The sequence below is a fragment of the Bolinopsis microptera genome, chromosome 7 (assembly GCF_026151205.1).
Source record: "Bolinopsis microptera isolate Bmic1 chromosome 7, MBARI_Bmic_1.0, whole genome shotgun sequence".
Lineage (NCBI taxonomy): Eukaryota > Metazoa > Ctenophora > Tentaculata > Lobata > Bolinopsidae > Bolinopsis > Bolinopsis microptera.
This window is the reverse complement of record NC_087078.1, coordinates 10,981,828-11,001,226: the sequence shown is the minus strand read 5'-3', so window position 1 is coordinate 11,001,226 and position 19,399 is coordinate 10,981,828. Positions and strand designations below refer to the sequence as shown.

General features: G+C 36.4%; 3 long non-coding RNA genes across 3 annotated transcripts; all 3 read right to left on the bottom strand.

Annotated features, from left to right (window-relative positions):
• Positions 1-3,788: 3,788 nt before the first annotated feature.
• Positions 3,789-4,921, bottom strand: LOC134818049 (uncharacterized). The gene is made up of 3 exons (XR_010160597.1): positions 4,836-4,921; positions 4,373-4,591; positions 3,789-4,246 (listed from the first exon to the last, which is right to left on the bottom strand). It is a non-coding gene; the product is annotated as an uncharacterized LOC134818049 (long non-coding RNA).
• A 1,542-nt stretch (positions 4,922-6,463) lies between these two features.
• Positions 6,464-9,804, bottom strand: LOC134818048 (uncharacterized). The gene is made up of 4 exons (XR_010160595.1): positions 9,713-9,804; positions 9,239-9,465; positions 8,955-9,060; positions 6,464-7,109 (listed from the first exon to the last, which is right to left on the bottom strand). It is a non-coding gene; the product is annotated as an uncharacterized LOC134818048 (long non-coding RNA).
• A 1,936-nt stretch (positions 9,805-11,740) lies between these two features.
• Positions 11,741-13,372, bottom strand: LOC134818912 (uncharacterized). The gene is made up of 2 exons (XR_010160702.1): positions 13,295-13,372; positions 11,741-12,248 (listed from the first exon to the last, which is right to left on the bottom strand). It is a non-coding gene; the product is annotated as an uncharacterized LOC134818912 (long non-coding RNA).
• Positions 13,373-19,399: the final 6,027 nt, after the last annotated feature.

The following is a 19,399-nucleotide window of genomic DNA, read 5'->3' as shown; positions in this document are numbered from 1 at the left end:
GTATGATGTAACTCTCCTTTAGTTTAACATTAGAACAATGGAATCCAGGGCACAATAGGGTTAATCGTTGATTATTCAGTGGAAGACAATACGTTCTGAGGCCAGCCAGACAAGATTTACAATATCATTGCTGGTTAAGCTATCAGTTTCCTGATACAGCAGCCAATAGAAATCCTCTAACTTGTCCACGTGACATAAGAAAAGCAGGGAGAGCCTACACTCTGCCTCTGTATTCTCAATATAGAGGCAGAGTGCACGTTATTTGTTTAAAACATTTCTTGTAGCTCGAATAGTGAAGTACTACCATTTGCATCGATTTGTTGCAAGGGATGTTAGATTCTTTGTACTAATCTCACAGCGATGCAAATTACACTGTTACTTCTTAGATTTGTTATTTATTACTAGCAGGAACCCGTCTAGCCCTAAAGTGGTGTCAAGAGTCAAGAAACTGAAATAATTGTTACCTATTTAATTCGCGTTTTTGACACCACTCGGGGGTCCAAATTTTGGGCATTAAAAATCTTATTCCCTGGCTAATTTTTTATTTTCTAATGCTGATTGAAAGGCCATTAAAGCATTTGAACCAGTCAAAAAAGTTTAAGTTGTATATCTTTTACGGTTTTTGCGGAAAGTTGTGTGAAAGTTGATGCCGTGGTGTCAGTAAAAAAAATTTCACAGGCTATGATAATTAACGAAGTATTTGGATTTCTTCTTTTGTTGACGTGCTTTGAATTGACACACGCTGTACCAGGTAAATGATCACATTTGTAATTAACAGGTTAATTGATAATTTTATCTCATTTTCCTATGATGTTTAGGGAATCATGTTAATGCTTGCTTCCAAATCTGCCATGAAACCTGAATGAACGAGTAAATGAATAATACCTAGCCAGTTAAAGCCAGCTTATAGCAGGTCGACGGGTCGATGGTGAACCTTAATGCCGTTTATTAGAAAAATTTGCAGACAATATCGCAATAAACTATAAAGAGTTTCGAAATAACAACACCGATTATTGATAGCCAGTCATCGACCTCTTCAGTAGAAACGTCAATATTTAAGCACACAGCATGGCAACAAACCATGCCTTAAAGGATTCAGAAAGATTTAATGGTGCATTGTGTAACCCAATTTCATGCTTTGTCTAAAACTTTGATAACAGGAGTAAAGAAGTGGAGAGATGACCTGAGATGTGGACCTAATAACCCTCTCTCTGATGGAACACCAGCTCAGTGTAATCCTGACGATCCAGCCGGTTACAGTTGCTGTTCTCCAGGGGGGTGGTGCGGGAAGACACCAGGACACTGCTTGTGTGATACCTGCATTGACTACAGAAGTGAGTAGTATTATAACACTAGCAGGAATCCGTCTAACCCTGAAGTGGCGTCAAGACTCAAGAGGCTAAAATAATTATTACCTATTTAATTCGCGTTTTTGACACCACTTGGGAGTCCAAATTTTGGGCACTAAAATTCTTATTCCTTGGCCAATTTTTAATTTCTTCATACTGGTCAAGAGGCCATAAAAACATAAAAGCATTCGACCCAGCCAAAAAAGTTTCAATGATATATCTCTCACGGTTCTCGCGGAAAGTCGTGTTAAATTTGATGTTTTGGTATCAGTAAAATGGTACGGATATGATATATATATAATATATATATACAGGGTGGGCCAAAAGTCAGTACCCATACGTTGGCCTTAATAGCTCCGCCGTGTTTTATATTTGAGAGCTGTTGCTTTGCAGATGGCATACTGTACTTACTGGTTCGAGGATTCCGTCGTCAAAATTTGAAAATTCGAATATTTTAGACCACGCCCATTCAATATTAAAACACCTATATTGTTTTCTCTGAACATGCTGAACGCCTAATTTTTTCAGAGACGGTAGATTATCAAATGTTGCATATGATCTGAAAACATAAGGCAAAACGGATTAGAAATGACGAAGTTATCAAGCATTTTCTGTATCTCGTTAACAAAATTGACTGGGTGATTATGTGACACCGTGACACGACACCTTAATTGGGCACCCTTAACAATTCCCATAATGTTTAACGGGGTAGTTACCGTGGGCACCTTATCACGTGATTAGGTAAACCAATCACCTGATCACACGTAATGAATAAACTCGTTATGCTTCATATCTCGGTCATCTGAGAAGCTACAGTTCTAATTCTTTCAGGACAAACGTAATTCGAATGGCCAAACACAATTCAATAACATTTAGCTTGATCCGACTATCCAAACTATCAAATAAATGTGAAAATGAACCTCCATTTGAAAAAAATGAACGCGAATATTTTTCGAGTTGACAAATTCCTCGAACCAGTGGTGGTACTAAGTCATACCAGAAAGAAGTATTTAAATTGGGCACTCAGTGACTGAGCTATAAAGGCCAACGTATGGGTACTGACTTTTGGCCCACCCTGTATATTATGATTGGCTACTGGGACACGTCATACACACGGTTGGATTGTTAATTCGGTTGAAGTACCTTTACATCCATTATCACCATAATCTGAACATGATTTATTAAAAATTTGCAATATCGAAAACGAAAAATCTGAATAAACTGAAAATTTTGAAACTGAAAGCTGCACTCAATTGATGGAAGGCAAAAATTTACTCATAACTAGCAAGGTAATAGCTACAAATGAACAGCAGATTTATAAATCTGCTGATAAAAATTAGATAAAAGACATGGTATCTGATAAGAGTTTGAAATTACACGTAAGCAGATAAATTGTCTAAAATTTCTGTCTCAAATCAAGTTTATAGTGCATCATGAATTTAGGCTTGTTCGATCAAAGTTATATTAGGAGATATTAGGAAAATAGTTCGGTCGGCCGGAAGGGAGTCCAGACTGAGTGTGGTGTGGAGGCAGGATCACCGAGAGACTCGAGATGCTTGTGAGAGTAGTGTACTCATCTAACCGCCATCCAGTATGTGCCACCGGTAGAAATACATATATTATGATTGGCTACTGGGACACGTCATACACACGGTTGGATTGTTAATTCGGTTGAAGTACCTTTACATCCATTATCACCATAATCTGAACATGATTTATTAAAAATTTGCAATATCGAAAACGAAAAATCTGAATAAACTGAAAATTTTGAAACTGAAAGCTGCACTCAATTGATGGAAGGCAAAAATTTACTCATAACTAGCAAGGTAATAGCTACAAATGAACAGCAGATTTATAAATCTGCTGATAAAAATTAGATAAAAGACATGGTATCTGATAAGAGTTTGAAATTACACGTAAGCAGATAAATTGTCTAAAATTTCTGTCTCAAATCAAGTTTATAGTGCATCATGAATTTAGGCTTGTTCGATCAAAGTTATATTAGGAGATATTAGGAAAATAGTTCGGTCGGCCGGAAGGGAGTCCAGACTGAGTGTGGTGTGGAGGCAGGATCACCGAGAGACTCGAGATGCTTGTGAGAGTAGTGTACTCATCTAACCGCCATCCATATATATGGATATATATATATATATATATCGTCTCCCTTTATACAGGGTGGGCCAAAAGTCAGTACCCATACGTTGGCCTTAATAGCTCCGCCGTGTTTTATATTTGAGAGCTGTTGCTTTGCAGATGGCATACTGTACTTACTGGTTCGAGGATTCCGTCGTCAAAATTTGAAAATTCGAATATTTTAGACCACGCCCATTCAATATTTAAACACCTATATATTGTTTTCTCTGAACATGCTCAACGCCTAATTTTTTCAGAGACGGTAGATTATCAAATGTTGCATATGATCTGAAAACATGAGGCAAAACGAATTAGAAATGACGAAGTTATCAAGCATTTTCTGTATCTCGTTAACAAAATTGACTGGGTGATTATGTGACACCGTGACACGACACCTTAATTGGGCACCTTTAACGATTCCCATAATGTTTAACGGGGTAGTTAACGGGGTCACCTTATCACGTGATTAGGTAAACCAATCACCTGATCACACGTAATGAATAAACTCGTTATGCTTCCTATCATATATAGTAGCGAGATCATCTCAAAACCCCCTCCCCCTCGGATCGGCTGATTACGTAATATGTGAACGACCCCTACGTCATATCTAATAGATTGGCATAGGTATATAATAAGTCTTAACAGATAAAAGGTAAAAACTTCTAAACACACTTCTTTCCGTCGAAAAGAAATCTAAAAGAGTCAGTCCCAAAACGCGGGATACAACATTGGGTCTCATTTATACCCGATATCTCAACTGTCGCCTGAAATTTATCAAAGTTAAATATGGTCAGATTTTTTCATTTCATACGAATATTAACGAATAGTCAAGAGATGGATCGAAAGGATTCTATTGATACTTAATGATACCAGCAAAAACCTCCAAATACCTTTATGTACTCTCACTCGTGCGTTGACAGTCGCTGAGTCTTACAATCAGACTGTTCCAATATCAGTTTCAGTCTTTATGGTACATGCTGAAATCTTCTGAGGTGCTGACAAGTTTGCTTCACACTGTTGTTCCACCGTTTTTCCATTAGTTCCAGTGACAATAACCAGTGGATAAACTTTTTCTTCAGCAGATCTCATCCAGAAACTTATCTTGTATTCTGGAAGTTAAAAACGTGTGATTTTCAAGGATGAAGAAAAAGGATATTATGCAGATAAGATAACATTTTTCGAATTTTGATTTAGGCTTTAAATTAATTTTAAACAACAACGGAAGTATCCAGTATAGAGAGGCACGGTATAGTGAGGTTTTATTGTGGTTACATTTTCCTCCCAGTCAGACTGTCTGAATGATGTGTTTGTGGATGTGGGAGAATGCCTCTGGCTGAAATTTGATGAACTTACCAGTCGTAGAACCTTCGGTCCAAGCAGTATAGAAGAGCAACAGTTGTAGTGTGATAATTTTCATTCTTTCCATTTCCATCCTTTCATTCTCTGATTAATTTTATAGATAATTATAACACTTCACATGTTTTGGGACAAAGTTAGACAAAGTGAATGTCTCCAATCAGTTTTTCAAACAAATAGTTGTCGACGTTTCGGCCCATGCCTTTTTCATGTTATGAAATTGTAAATATAGGGAGCTGGTCATAGCTACCGAAATATCTTGCCTGATGAATTTCGTTTTTCTTTAAATAAAGCAGTTGAGATTACTCCCTGTTTCTATGCTAGAATCGTGTAAAAGATAGCTTATACATATTATAATAATGTCTTAAGGTTGTTTATTCAACTAAGTGGCTAGCTTTGCTCAAAGTTACGCTTTGTACGGCAGATCGACGAATAAGTGTTCGTTGAATAATTGTTCAGCTGACTATTAATGAGGAGGTTACTAATTTCGCTTTTAAGGCCCAAAATACAAGATACCATCAAGGTGTAATACTGAAGCTAAGTTATAACATATTTCATGGAGTTTGTTACACAGTGAGAAATTCTCTAAATTCCACCTATTTCCATTGATTTTGCTTATAAATGAGATTTTTTACCTAAACACACAATAAAATTATCAATAATTGAATCAAACAGAATATCTTTATGATAAGTAAAAAGTTTGGACAAAACGGAAAAAAATGTTTAAATAAAAAAATAACTTATTGGTATAAACAGAGAAAATAAACATTCAAAAATGGTTGGCTGCGAAATTACTTCATACTTTTTGTATGACATCTTATAAATGAACTTGATCGTTTTAGCTACATTTTTGGTACTATTCCGCCAATCAATTTTTAAAAATAATAAAATCTACAAGGAAAGTTTCCTCTCTCATCAAAATAGGTCCTCAAATATTCTTTCTTATCTCTCTTATTATTATATCAGATAACTCTCTTTTCGAAATAATTCCGACCATAATTTACATTTTTTGCTATTTTTTGGAATTTTTACATTTTTTTCTTCCTTTTATTACTAGTCTTTTATTAGTTCAGATCAAAGGTAATTTTAGCTTTTAAAAATCAAAGATTATCGTCTATCAAATTAATAATTTATGTAAATATTACAATTTTTGAACTGAAGTGGTAGAACAAAACCAAATATATATTAAAATATTATATTAATTGAAAGATAAGGTATAAAATATTGAATGTATTTTTATCTTGCTCATTTTATGAACAACATAATCAGAATTTAATTTAGAATTAGGATTAACTGACGATATCAGAGTAATGTCGCTCTCATAACTTAAGTTTTCTAATAAGAAATAATTGATAATTTAGATTATAAAAATTATATTATGTAGATAAAAAATAATGACATAAAATAGTTCAACTTTTATCAAAAAACAGAGAATTTTTAAAGTTAACTAGATTAAAAATTGAAGAAAAATCATAACTACATACCTAAAAACGGTATTATATATTAATTTTGCAATGCATTTTATAATATTATCCATTTTAGATAGGGTCATGCCAAGTGCCAACCCTGGCTCTAATTACAAACAAGATATATCAACATGATCAATTAACATTTTTTATTTAATTGTGTATAATTACTACAGTCCACGATGGTGGGCCAATTATTTTTATTTTTATTCTGTGAAAAAAACCTGTGCTATCCTGTGTAAAAAGAATTTACAATGATTAATAACAATGATATATCATGACCAAGCATCATGCATGAAAGCCTCAAAGGGTATATTGGTTGAAAAGTAAGGGTTGTAAGTGGTTTTATAGTTCAAATGACCTCATTGTGATTACTTTTCAGCTATTCAGAGGTCTTTGATATGGTAACCAGTTACAGTTACCAGTTACCAGTTACAGTTACCAGTTACCAGTTACAGTTACCAGTTACCAGTTACCAGTTACCAGTTACCAGTTACCAGTTACCAGTTACCAGTTACCAGTTACCAGTTACCAGTTAATAGTTACCGATAAACGGTTTTCAGACTAAGAAATCAGAGCAATTAGGCCACTTGCACGGTGATAGTGCTCCTTTTACCTCTGTTGCAACAGCCACATACTCTTCCCCGTGCACAGGCAACAAAGGAAAAAATCATTATCAAAAGTGCAAAGAAAGGTGGTATAAACATCAATTGGAGCCAGTACCAAAAACTTCCATCAAAACCACCATAATCAGACCCCCGGCGTCTATTTGGATACCACTTTTGCTCTGGATCGTCAAACTTGTCTGAAGTGATAGGGATGTGTTAGAGTGCCTGTTTGTGCCTACTTGTAGTGCCTGCTTGTAAAAAACAGGAATTCACGATGATATGGTGAATACCAATATTTCCGTAAGGGGTCGTTCACATCTTTGATTTCTTGGCAGGGGTTCTACAAGGGCTAGGGGATACGTTAGCACCATACTTGTTCATTATAGCCCTAGACTATTGCATGAGACAAGCCTTCAGCAAGCACCCTGAAATAGGATTTATCATAAAGCCTTACAGGAGTAGGAGAGTCAAGGTGGAGAAGATATAGGACACTGGTTTAGCGGATGACTTTGCTCTGATAGCGGATACTGTAAAGGAGGCAGAGATACTGATGCAAGAGGTAGAAAGGGATGCTGCTACAGTGGGACTTAGAATGAATGAAGGGAAAACCAAATTCATTACTCAGAACATCGAGAATCCTGATACCATCAAGTCCCTGGGTAACAGCACAATAGAGTATGTGGAAGACTTCACTAACATGGGTTCTAGAATCAGAGACAGTGAGAGTGATATCGGGGTTAAGAAAAGATGAGCATGGGGAGCATGCCACCAACTGAACTAATTTTGGAATTCTAAGCTTAGGAAGTCTATAAAGATCAGAGTGTTTATAGCACTAGTCGAGTCGCTGCTTTTGTACGGTTCGGAGACTTGGACTATGACAAAAAGGCTAGAGAAGATGGTTGATGGTTGCTATACGCAAATGTTAAGAATGGCCCTTAACATCAATCAATATCGAGACCATGTCAGCAACCACAGCCTATACAGTGAACTTCCCAAAGTCAGCTCTAAGATAACCCAACGAAGGCTCAGACTTGCAGGTCATGCTCATCGACATCCGGAGCTGACACTGAACAAACTGATCCTCTGGAAGCCGAGTTATGGGCATACTAACAGGGGGTGTAGGAAGCGGGGGCAGGGGGAGGCCATCATTTTGGGGCCAAAAAGGGCCAACTTTTTAATTAAGGTTTCTAAAAATTTTTGGTTTTCTTGGAAACTACTTTTGTTTATGTTTAATGCTACCCTGATCATTATGAGTCGAAATATTTTTTTTCGGTTTTCGAAGTTCGCACCTACCCAGGTTCGATATACGATTTTGGACTCGAGGGTTCCCCTTTGTAATGCGATCTCGGAAGGCAGGCCTCTATACTACCCTGATCATTATGAGCCGAAAATATTTTTCAGTTTTCTGAAGTCTGTGACTGTAGGTCTACATTCGGAAGGTTGTGGATGTGATTGGTTTCATATGCTAATTATAGAAAACGTGATATTTGGCCCACAGATTTGAAGGAAAATACGCAAATTTGGTTCCTAGATTTAATAAAGGAAAATAGGCAATTGCAAATTTGATGCGGAGAACTGAAAAAATCGGGATTTGTCGCGAGGCCAAGATCTGAAAAAAATCGCGATTACATGAAAAAAATCATTCCTACACCCCTCGGGGGCGACCTTACTTAACATTACTAGATAACCTAAAATCAGATACTGGGCTGAAGTCAGTAGATGAGATAGCTAGACTGATGGAGGACAGAAAGCTGTGGAGAACTGTTATAAATGGATCTCGGGAACACTAGTACCGCCTACTACCGCCTTAAGTCAAGTCGTTCACATAATATTACGTAATCACTTTTTGGACAATTTTTACCCCCCCACCTCCCCCTCTGTAATCAGTTTTACATATAGCTATTGTATGTATACAAATTACATTAGTGTAATCATTACAAAACCCCCCTGCCCCTCGGCTGATTACGTAGTATTATGTGACCCCTAAGTCCTATCTAATAGATTGGTATATTATATAAGAATTAACAGATAAAAAGTAAAACCTGTAAAACACACTGTTTGATTTCCATCGGTACGAGACAAAGAGTCAATCCCAAAACGCGGGAAATAGTATTGGGTCTCATTTATGCCGGATATCTCAACTGTCGCCTGAAATTTCGAAAAGTTAAATATGGTCAGATTTAAAAACATTTCATACGAATAGTCAAGAGATGGGTCGAAAGGATTCTGTTGATACTTAACGATACCAGCAAAAACCTCCAAATACCTACAAATTATACCTTCATGTACACATAAATATTACTCTCATTTTAATTGTTCTGTTTACCATTTGGTATGTCAAGCGACAGAATTGACAATGAATGATTCTTACAATCAGACATTCAAATGTTCCAATATCAGTTTCAGTCTTTATGGTACATGCTGAAATCTTCTTAGGTGCTGACAAGTTTGCTTCACACTGTTGTTCCACTGTTTTTCCATTAGTTCCAGTGACAATAACCAGTGGATAAACTTTTTCTTCAGCGGATCTCATCCAGAAACTTATCTTGTATTCTGAAAGTTAAAAACGTGTGATTTTCAACAAGGTTGAAGAAAAAGGATATGCAGATCATATAGCATTTTTCGAATTTTGATTTAGGCTTTAAATTTCATTTTAAACAACAACGGAAGTATCCAGTATAGAGAGGCACGGTATAGTGAGGTTTTATTGTGGTTACATTTTCCTCTCAGTCAGACTGTCTGAATGATAGTGTTTGTGGATGTGGGAGAATGCCTCTCGACTGAAATTTTATGAACTTACCAGTAGTAGAACCTTCGGTCCAAGCAGTATAGAAGAGCAACAGTTGTAGTGTGATAATTTTCATTCTTTCCATTCCCATCCTTTCATTCTCTGATTAGTTTTATAGATAAATATAACACATCACATTATTGATTAATAGATCTAGATATTATAATTGATGTTTTGGGACAAAGTGAGAGTCTCCACTCAGTTTTTCAAACAAATAGTTGTCGACGTTTCGGCCCATGCCTTTTTCATGTTATGAAATTGTAAATATAGGGAGCTGGTCGTCATAGCTACCGAAATATCTTGCCTTATGAATTTCGTTTTTTTTAAATAAAGCAGTTAAGATTACTGTTTCTATGCTACGGTAGAATCGTGTAAAAGATAGCTTATCACTATACATATAACAATAATGTCTTAAGGTTTTACTCGACTAAGTGGCTAGCTTTGCTCAAAGTTATGCTATGTACGGCAGATCGACGAATAAGTGTTGAATAATTGTTCAGCTGACTATTAATGAGGAGGTTACTAATTTCGCTTTTAAGGCCCAAAATACAAGATACCATCAAGATGTAATACTGAAGCTAAGTTAAATAACATATTTCATGGAGTTTGTTACACAGTGAGAAATTCTCTAAATTCCACCTATTTCCATCGATTTTGCATATAAATGAGATTTTTTACTTAAACACACAATAAAATTATCAATAATTCAATCAAACAGAATATCTTTATGATAGGTAAAAAGTTTGGACTTAGATTATTATTTTTTCATATCATAACGGAAAAAAATTTTTGAAAAAAAAATAACTTATCGGTATAAACAGAGAAAATAAACAATCAAAAATGATTGGCTGGGAAATAACTTCATACTTTTTTTATAAATGAACTTGATCATTTTAGCTACATTTTTGGTACTATTCCTCCGATCAATTTTTAAAATAATAAAATCTACAAGGAAAGTGTCCTCTCTCATCAAAATAGGTCCTCAAATATTCTTTCTTATCTCTCTTATTATTATATCAGATAACTCTCTTTTCGAAATAATTCCGACCATAATTTACATTTTTTGCTATTTTTTGGAATTTTTATTACCTTACTCGGGAATATTATGACTGGGATAAAGTGGTGGGTTTTGGAAAATTCCGCCATATTTTTCCCGGTCATTAATTTTCCCAGTCATAAATTAACCTGCTATAATGTTCCCGAGTAAGGTAAACTAATAGTAATACATTTTGATGCTTGGTGGGTTTTGGAACATTCCGCCATATTTTTCCCGGTCATTAATTTTCCCAGTCATAAATTAACCCGCTATAATATTCCCGAGTAAGGTAGTTCAGATCAAAGGTAATTTTAGCTTTCAAGAATCAAAGATTATTGTCTATCAAATTAATAATATGTAAATATTACAATTTTTGAAGTGGTAGAACAAAACCAAATATATGACAATTCAAATATAATATTAATTTAAAGATATCGTATAAAAAAAGGTATTTTTGTCTTTTTCATAGTCGAACAACATAATCAGAATTTAATTTAGAATTAGAAATAACTGACGACATTAGAGTGATGTCGCTCTCATAATTTAAGTTTTCTAATAAGAAATAATTGCTAATTTAGATTAGAAAAATTATATTATGTAGATAAAAAATAATGACATAAAATAGGTCAACTTTTATTAAAAAACAGAGAATTTTTAAAGTTAACTAGATTAAAAAATTGAAGAAAAATCATAATTACATACCTAAAAACGGTATAGATTAATATAATAATAATTGTGCAATGCATTTTATAATATTATGCATTTTATAATATTGTGCATTTTATAATATTATGCATTTTATAATATCATGCATTTTATAATATTATGCATTTTACATAGGGCCAACACTGGCTCTGATTACAAACAAGATATTAACATGATCAATTAACAATTTTTATGTAATTGTGTATAATTACTACAGTCCACGATGGTGGGCCAATAATTTTAATTTTAATTCTGTGAAAAAAACCTGTGTTATCCTGTGTAAAAAGAATGCACAATGATAAATAATAATGATATCATGACCATGCACCATGCATGAAAGCCTCAAAGGGTATATTGGTTGAAAAGTAAGGGTTGTAAATGGTTTTATAGTTCAAAGGACTTCATTGTGATTATTTTGCAGCTATTCAGAGGTCTCTGATATGGTAACCCGTTACCAATTACCAGTTACCAGTTACAGTTACCAGTTACCAGTTACCAGTTACCAGTTACCAGTTACCAGTTACCAGTTACCAGTTACCAGTTAATAGTTACCGGTTTTCAGACTAAGAAATCAGAGCAATTAGGCCACTTGCACGGTGATAGTGCTCCTTTTACCTCTGTTGCAACAGGCACATACTCTTCCACGTGCACAGGCAACAAAGGAAAAAATTATTATCAAAAGTGCAAAGAAAGGTGGTATAAACATTAATTGGAGCCAGTACCAAATACTTCCTCCATAGAAACTGGCAGCATCGTTACCCCGGCGTCTATTTGGATACCACTTTTGCTCTGGATCGTCAAACTTGTCTGAAGTGATAGGGATGTGTTAGAGTGTCTGTTTGTGCCTACTTGTAGTGCCTGCTCGTAAAAAACAGGAATGCACGATGATATGGCAAATACCCATATTTCCGTAAGGGGTTGTTCACATCTTTGATATCTTGGCAGGGGTTCTACAAGAGGATACGTTAGAACCATACTTGTTCATTATAGCCCTAGACTATTGCATGAGACAAGCCTTCAGCAAGCACCCTGAAATAGGATTTACCATAAAGCCTTACAGGAGTAGGAGAGTCAAGGTGGAGAAGATATCGGACACTGGTTTAGCGGTTGACTTTGCTCTGATAGCGGATACTGTAAAGGAGGCAGACACGCTGATGCAAGAGGTAGAAAGGGTTGCTGCTACAGTGGGACTTAGAATGAATGAATGGAAAACCAAATTCATTACTCAGAACATCGAGAATCCTGGTACCACCAAGTCCCTGGGTAACAGCACAATAGAGCATGAGCATGTGGAAGACTTCACTTACCCGGGTTTTAGAACAGAGACAGTGAGAGAAATATCAGAGTTAGGAAAAGATGAGCATGGGGAGCATGCCACCAACTGAAAAAACTTTGGAATTCCAAGCTTAGGAAGTCTATCAAGATCAAATTGTTTATAGCACTAGTCGAGTCATTGCTTTTGTACGGTTGCGAGACTTGGACTATGACAAAAAAGCTAGAGAAGATGGTTGATGGTTGCAATACGCAAATGTTAAGAATGGCCCTTAACATCAATCAATATCGAGACCATGTCAGCAACCACAGCCTGTACGGTGAACTTCCCAAAGTCAGCTCTAAGATAACCCAATGAAGGCTCAGACTGGTAGGTCAGTGCTCATCGACATCTGGAGCTGACACTGAACAAACTGATCCTCTGGAAGCCGAGTCATGGGCATACTAACAGAGGGTGTAGGAAACGGGGAGCAGGGGGAGGCCCCCCTCCCCCCCCCCCCCCCCCCCCCCCCCATAAAATCTGGGCAAAGGGCCTAAAAGGGCCAACTTTTTAATTTAGGTTTCTAAAAATCATTTTTAACCTTCGGTTCTAGCAGTATAGAAGAGCAACAATAGTAGTGTGATAATTTCCATTCTTTCCATACCCATCCTTTCATCCTGCAGTTTTATAGATGAATATAACACATCACATTATTAATTAACTAGAAAACCCGTGGTCACAGGGAGGAAATTAATAGTATTTTTTGTTAGTAAGTTAAAATCGCGTCAAAAAATATCCTACACAACCGAAGATACAGCCAATTAAAATGTTGCTCGCACTAAACACAACGTAATATCAACAAAAACGATAAAAAATGCCATTTTAACAATCCTTGCACGTGCACGTGCGTGTAACAACCCTCGTTACCATGGTTACTATGCAAGTTCATATTTTTCATCTAATTTGCACGTGGGCGGTCGTACATACATTCTACATCAGAAATAATTCTCTGAATTATAGTAGAGATAGATGTGGATACAGGATGGGCCAAAAAATATTCGTGTTCATTTCTTTCAAATGAAGGTTCATTTTCGCATTTATTTGATAGTTTAGATAGTCAGATCGAGCCAAAAACAAATAGCAGGGTACCTGTCCTCCGGACGACAATAATTCTTTACTTTCACTGACACCACGTTTTTGCTTTCTAAATTTTTTGGCTAAAAGACAGCATTTTCAAATATTGGAATTAGAATTAAAATCAAATTTACACAGCAATAGTAATGTCAAGGACATATATATTGTGATTGATTGATCTAATGATATATTTGATAATATTGTGATTGATTGATCTAATGATATCATTGATAATACATTCTAACAATTAACTTATACAGGATGTTATCTGTATCTGGAATCAGTGTGTATCATTTGTAAAAGACCATTGTAACCAACTGACATTAACATCCTCTCGTTATAAAGTAAAGATGGCACAAACTCCAATACCACACCTAACAGTGGGACAGTCGGTGAGAGAATGGAGGAGGAGATACCTGGCTGCTACAGCGACGCTGGCAGAGGCTCAGAAGAAGAGCATGATACCGGCTTATGTATTCAGCAGCTATGTTCTCTTAGCCGAAACTGCGATCAAAGAAGATACCCTAGAAAAAGCACTTAGTCTTTTAGAAGAATTGATAGATGGGACAGTGGGAAGAGTGTCAAGTGTGAATGAGTTTTGGGACCTGAAGCCGGCATCAAGATCATATACAGACATAGTCAGTTATTTCTTCTTACTGCAAAGCGAAGCAGATATAGCCAAAATAACACCTGACATGCTACTGCTGAAGTACTTGAAAGTCATACCAGATGGAGAGCAAATCTATGATGACAATGCTGACAAATTCAAACCGGACATGGACGCAGCAGCAGTGGTGGAAATTTTTAAGATTGCGAAAGATAAATTGACTACCCTAAAGAAAAGCACAAGTACACCTCAAATCATCAAGAAAGAGAAAGAAGATTTTGATGTATTTGTTGCAGATGAAATGCCAAGATGGGCAGAAGAACTGAGAGAGGGTTTGCACAATGTTCAAGGGATGCTGGGAATGTTTCAAGAAGAGGACGACCAAAACAATGATGGTGAGGACGAACAGATTGTTATGTACAACAAACCCAACTCACAAGCTGATGGATATAATGGCAAAGACAGAAAATGTTGGATATGCCTAGAAAACGGTCACTATGCCAACCGATGCAGCAAAAGAAAATGTGTTCGTTGTGGCAAAGAAGGACATCATGAGAAAAAATGCTATGTTAAATTGACCGAAAACAATAGCTCCAATAGCTCTAGCTCCAGCTCCAGAGGATATAATAGCCCCAGCCCCAGCTTGAGAAGGTCGAATAGCTCAAGTTCCAGAAGTTCTAGTAGCCCCAACTACTTCAAGTTGCCAAAGAAGAACAATTTATGACTATATGGCATCATCTCAGTGAACAATGTTGAGAAGGACGTGGACATACTATTTGACAGCGGAGCAGGGATATCAGTGATGAGTAAGGAACTGTTTCCTGAATTAGTATCCACCAAGTCCCATAAGGTTTATGGGATTGGAGGTGTTGAATATGCTGGAGAACCAGTTGAATGCAGGATTCTTATCAGTTCAACTTGGGAGACAAAGCATCTGGTCAAACCTCTGCCAATTCCTGACAGGGAGAATTTGTTGATTTTGGGTAGAGACTTTTTGCAACATTTTGGAACCACTGAATTTGACTGGACAAATCAGAGAGTGAGAATTGGAGAAGACTGGGTTTTCATGGTCTCCGAAGATCATACCAAAGATATCACCAGTATCATCAACAGATGTAAGATTGGTCAAGACCTGGCTGAAAATCAGAAAGAAAGCATCAAATTGTTGTTAGAAGATTTTTGCCAAGTTTTTGTCAAAAACAGCAAAGCTCCAAAGTTGTGCACCACTGAACTTCATCGTATCTTTAGTAGAGACGACCGTGTTAGTAAAGACAAGGTACGTAGAATTCCTGACAAATGGAAAAATGAAGTTAATCAACAAGTGATTGAGATGTTAAATAATGGAATTATCCGCCCTTCTAAATCTCCATACAATAGTAACCCTCTTCTCGTCACTAAACAGGACAATACTAAACGATTTGTCATAGATTTCCGTAATTTGAATAAGAATACGATCCAAGATTCTTATCCCCTGCCTGACGTGAATGATATGATTGATGCTTGTTTGAACTGTAACTACTTTACCCAACTAGACCTCGCTTCAGGTTACTGGTGTTTGGAGGTACATGAAGATGATAAAAAGAAAACTTCATTCAGCGTGCCTAATGGTAAATATGAATTCAATCGTATGCCTTTTGGACTTAAAAATAGCCAAGCAACTTTCCAAAGGAATATGGATAAAATGATCAATGATCTTAAAGAGAGAGATATTGATGGAGTTGGAGCATTTAGTGATAATGTTTTCATATTTTCAGAAACATTCGAAGAACACCTCTATGCACTAACTGCAGTGTTAGAAGAGGTAGAGAGGTACAACCTGTCATTGAAACCCGAGAAGTGTGAATTTGGATTCAAAGAAATAGACTTCCTAGGATTTCATATCAGACACAATGAAGTGTTACCCAGAAAAGACAATGTTCAAAAGTTGATTGACTTCCCGATCCCTCAAACTAAAAAGCAGGTTCAAAGACTTTTAGGTATTGGTAACTTCAACAGACGTTTTGTCCCCAAATATGCAGAGATAACAAAACCTTTAACCATGATTCTATCAGATAAAGAGAAGTTTGTCTGGGGTAATAAGCAGCAACAAGCTCTAGATCAATTGATAGACAGTCTCACCAAAGCACCAGCACTAGGGTTACCAGATTTCTCAAAATGTTTCTACATTCAATCAGATGCATCAGAAATCTCAGTGGGAGGAGTCTTGTTTCAGAAAGATGATAAAGGCCGGAATATCACGCTAGGATATCATTCCAAAACCCTACAGAAATGTCAGAGAAACTGGAAGGTAACAGAATTGGAGCTATTTGCTATCAAAGAGTGCTCAAGAAAGTGGGATGTGTATTGCTCAGGCAAAGTAATATTTATTACTGACCACGAGCCGTTGAAATTCATCCGTAATCACCAAGACAACAGAGGAAAGATTGTTAGATGGTTGTTAGAGCTTGAATCAATTGATTACACTATTGAGTACATCAAAGGAGAAGATAACGAGATTGCTGATGCCCTAAGTAGAGTAGAAATCAGAGAAAATCCTGTAAGCACAGAAGCGGATGGAGACGAGTATATCTATCATACTGATGATAAAACTGACTCAAAATACTGTGATATTGAAAAGATTAAAAAGTTTCAAAAGGAGGATAAAGCACTGCGATTTGTAGTGAAAAAGCTTGAAGAACAAAAGAAAGTAAATAAAGGTCCGTTCAGGAACATCAGGTTTCTCCACATTGAAGATGATGTACTGAAAAGAGGAGAAAGAATTGTCATCCCAGAAAAGCTACAAAGAGAAGTTGTAGATGAACTGCATGGACAATATCACTCAGGAGCAGAAAACACAGTGATTATGGTGAAGTCAAGATTTTGGTGGAGACGGATGACGAGCCAAATCGAAAACTGGGTACGTGACTGCCAATCCTGTGCTGCCTGTAAAAGACAAAAAACTCCTAAAGCGGAACTAATAATTACACCTGCAGTTCCAAATCCAAGAGAATCGATCAGCATAGACGTGGCAAGTATGCCAATATCCCCACGAGGAAAGTGCTGTTTCCTTTTAATTGTAGACTTAGCTACAAGATTCATCTCAGTAGCAGCACTCAGTAATCAGAAAGCTGAAACTCTGAAACAGGCATTGTGGGACAAGTGGCTGTCTATATTTAGCATCCCAATAAAGCTGAGATCAGATCAAGGAGCAAACGTCAACGGCAATGTGATCAATAATTTATGCGATTACTTGGGAATTGCCAAAGAGAAATCTTCCCCATATCACCCAGAGGGAAATGGTCTAGCTGAAAGATCAATCGGATCTGTTAAATCCTTAGTTAGTGTAATATGCGAAAGCAGGAAGATATCCGTACATGATTGGGATCTTATCATCTACGAAGCAGTATTGGCCCACAACAATACAGTGAATAAATCTTTGAAATATTCACCATTCCTTTGTATGTTTGCTGACCATGCTCAATTACCTGTTGATAATTACATGGGTTTAAAAGAACATGACAAACAGAAGTTGAGTGGGAAGATCATCATGCAGAATGCTGGCATCAACTTACAGGAAGCAAAAATCCAGTATAAAGAGCAGCATGACAAAAAAGCTGTTATAAACACATACTCAATTAATCAAGAGGTGATGATGAAACGTAACTACGGAGCCAATCCTAAAATAGCTGCCAACTGGAAAAGAGGACCGTACACAATTGACAAAAAGATGGGACCTTCAACCTATGCTATTAAAGGACCTAAAGGTGGTATAAAAGTCTATCATCACAACAATGTAATGCCAATACATGAACAACACGAAGCATCTAAAACCGCAAGCTATAATATGACAACGGAGCCCCAAGAAGAATTGATTGAATCTACTCCTACTATGCCTCAAATTAACTCTGAGCAGAACTTAGACGAAGATTTAGCATCTCGAGCAGATCCCAGTGAAGTATCACCTTTAACTAGAGCTCTGAAATTGCCTTTCAACAAAGTGCAAGTGGATATGACTGCATTTAGAAACAAGGTTATGAATATTCCACAAGAAGATATGGCAGCTTTTAGTGAAAACATCTCGCACCCTACTTCTCCGACTATTCAACACTCTGCTTCTCCGATTATTCAACACCCTGCTTCTCCGACTATTCAACACCCTACTTCTCCAACTACTCAACACTCTGCTTCTCCGACTATTCAACACGCTGCTTCTCCAACTACTCCACCACCTACTTCAGAAAGTACAGTTCGCTCGTCAGGTAGAATTGTGTGTAAACCAACTTTTTATGGAGTTGATGAACAAAAACAAACTGATTTCTATGATGAGAGATAAATTTAAAGTTGTATCAACTTTTAACTAATTTTTATTAGATGCATTTAATGACAACTTTGATACATTTTTAACCTGATTTTAAATTTATATTGAGCTTTCAGAATTACGTGATGTTTTGTAAAACTTACGTGGCATAGAAATAACGGTTTTTCTACAGCTAGATTTTAGATCTTACGCATAAGAAAAGTACATTTTTTTAGCATTTAAAGCCGCGCATCAAAAACGCGCATTTTATCACGCGACTTTATCGCTAAATATTTTTTTTTAAGGGGGAGTAATGTCAAGGACATATATATTGTGATTGATTGATCTAATGATATATTTGATAATATTGTGATTGATTGATCTAATGATATCATTGATAATACATTCTAACAATTAACTTATACAGGATGTTATCTGTATCTGGAATCAGTGTGTATCATTTGTAAAAGACCATTGTAACCAACTGACAGTAATACGATAAAAATAGTAAATAATTTAAAGATGCTTCGATCTGCTGTACAGGACATTAAACTCCGTCAAAAACTGTTAATAGAGTGCCATTCTAAGGACTAAGAATCAAAACATATAGTATATTTAAATAATAAGTTAATGAGTATAAATAAAGTATGGTATATTGGTATGGTGGGTAAAAACATTGAACTGTGGGC